Here is a 2,730-nt window from a genome sequence, read left to right as displayed (position 1 = left end):
TGTCAGTTAGAGAGTTTCTCTTTAAACTGTGAAACAAACTGAATTTTTCTCCCATCCCAAGATTGCACCACTGCAGCCCCAAAACAAGTATAGATTCCATCCTGACGTACTTAAAAGCTGGAGTAACAACACTGGTCTATCCAGCTCAGTACTGCCTGCACTGACTGGGAGCAGCTCCCTGGGAAATTAGACAGGGTCTTTCCCAGCCCTACCTGAAGATTTTGGGGACTGAACCTGAGATCTTAAGAATCAAAGAACTGTAGAGTTAGAAGGAACCACAAAGATCATCTAGCCAAACCCCTGCAATTCAGGAATCTTTTTTGCCCAATGTGGGATTCGAACCCACAAGCCTGAGACTAAGAGTCTCGTGCTCTACCAACTGAACTATCCCTCCTGCGTGCAAAGCAGTGCTCTACTACTGAGCTACGGTAGGTAGAATTGGTTGGTACTATTCCACCGGAGCTCTTTTGTTTCAGCTCAGGAGAAACCCATTATGAGTTAGTGATCCAATAAAAAAAGCTCGGGACTGAGTGTTTTTCCCCTTGCCTCATTTCTTCCCAAAGGAAAACCAGCTCTTGAGCAATAGAGCAGAACAAATAGCAATCCTAGAAGACCCAATTTGCCATTTGCTCTGACTGAGCACTAAAGAGCAGCTTTCCCTGGGGGAAGGCACTGGGACAAGAGGGATTGTGGATACATCCCAAGACACACAGTGCTCCCCTTGGGCATTTGCTAGGCTTTCTCCACATAACACCGGGTACAGAACCGTGAGCATAGGCATCTAGTTGTGTGGTGGTGAATTCTGAAGTGCAGGAGCTCCTCATGGCAATCCCTATAACCCTGCCCCTCAGGAGAATCAAAAAAATGCAACAAGAGCTATTGATTCTATATTGTAGATCATTACAGACACACATATACAAAGAGCAAACCATACAGCATAGTGCCCAACTTACAAGTATCAGCCAGTCTGCAATCCTACACATACTTTTCTAGGAGTAAGCTCCATTAAAAGCAGTACTGACTGCATAAATTCAGCTTGCAAAGAACTCTAACCAAAGATCTTCAGCCTTTTAATTAGAGGTGCAGTGGGTTCCTATTTAAACTGCTAGTGAGAAGAACTCTATCTGAGAAAAGGGAAAAAAGTGTCCAAGCCTCTGCCTGAATGTAGGCTTCATTTGCTGACTTCCTCAGATTTGTCACAAACTTGAAAGACTCGTTATCACCTTCATTCACCTGCCAGAGCAAGAAGAGCTCATCAGTTCCCCTGGTGCACCAACAGATGGTTTCATCACTCTTGCTCTGGGGGGGGAGGGGAGTCCTGAAGCTGAGCTCGCACTGTGTCCCCTGTTCACTACACCATTGTCAACATCTCTTCTTGTTCCCTGGATTGCTGCCAGGCCAGCTCTGTGAGCATGAATGACCTAGGACCCTCTTTCCCTCCAGAGTCCGGGAGCCATCCAGCACATTTGCTGGCATGGCACTGTCCTGTCTCTCAAGCTGGGCTCTCTCTTGAGGTCTGGTGCAAAGGCCACTGGGGCTGTCCCTCTCTGCACACCTTCATCTCCTGAGGAATTTGACAGACTCTTGAAGTGATGGGTGCCTGAAGACGCACCAAGCAGCAAGTCCTCAGTGAGGCCCTCCCTCTCGTGAGCAGGCTCCTCCATCAGAACTTGCAGGAGAACAACTCCAACAAAAAACAGAAGCCACCTTTTGGCAGGGTCCGTCTTCTCCCGCAGGCTGCGTCTTCTCACAAGAGGTGGGTACAGTATTCGGCTAGGCTTTCTTCCCCTCCTGGATGGGTGGCCAGGAGACCTCTCTGATGATAATGCTGGAGAGCTCACCAAAGTACCAACTGCTGAAAGCTCTCCAGCAACAGGTGCACCTGTAGCAATGGGCATTGTCTGGCTGGCCAACATGGTTCCTGTAAAAAGAAAAGCCCCAGGAACAGCACAGATATGGCCGCACCTGCTCTCACTTCAAAAGGGTGATGTTTAGGGTAGTAAATCCCTATCCGAAGTCTCCGTTCCCGGCTTGTCAAGGCACAAACTGCAGAGATGGGTGGAGTGAGGCTCTTGCTGTGATTTTTAGCCTCTCCAAGGCCTCCTTATCTGCTTTTTATTTGCCCTTTTTGCCAACCCTTCTTAGGCTATAAATACTTTATTTGCCAGGGAGGAGCCACTCTGACTCATAGGTGACTCTGCCCCAAACCACACCCATAGGTGGGGATGGCTAGTGAGGCCAAGGGGTTCCTGCCTCCAGCTTTATGCAAAATGCTCAACCGCAACCTCAGAGAGCTCTGTTGGAGATGATGGGTGGACTTGGTACCAAGCTGGAAAAACAACAGAAGCTCTTACCTAGGGACAGCCAAATCAGTCAGTTTTAGTTTCTCTCATTTTCTCATTTTGCCAGTCTTAAATTCAGTTATACATGTCAGCTTGCATTTAAAAAAAAAAAATCCTTGTGAAAATTCACCAAGTTTCTCTTAATGCAAATAATTTTGCAAAGCAATTTCCCCTAATATAATTCATATCTGTACATAATTTCCACTAATATACATGCATTTCAATGTACACCTACTCTAGTATTTTTAATACATTTACTAGGCTGAAGACCTGTAAATGAATCTAGAGAAGAATGAATTTCTGAAGGATAGCTGTGTTTCACTTCGCATGTTCTTTCAGAAAGCGAAAATTTGTAGATTCATCTTTAAATGCAAGTTAAATTGCATCC

The sequence above is a fragment of the Podarcis pityusensis genome (genome assembly GCF_964106645.2).
Source record: "Podarcis pityusensis genome assembly, chromosome: Z".
NCBI lineage: Eukaryota > Metazoa > Chordata > Lepidosauria > Squamata > Lacertidae > Podarcis > Podarcis pityusensis.
Note: the sequence above shows the minus strand (reverse complement) of the source record.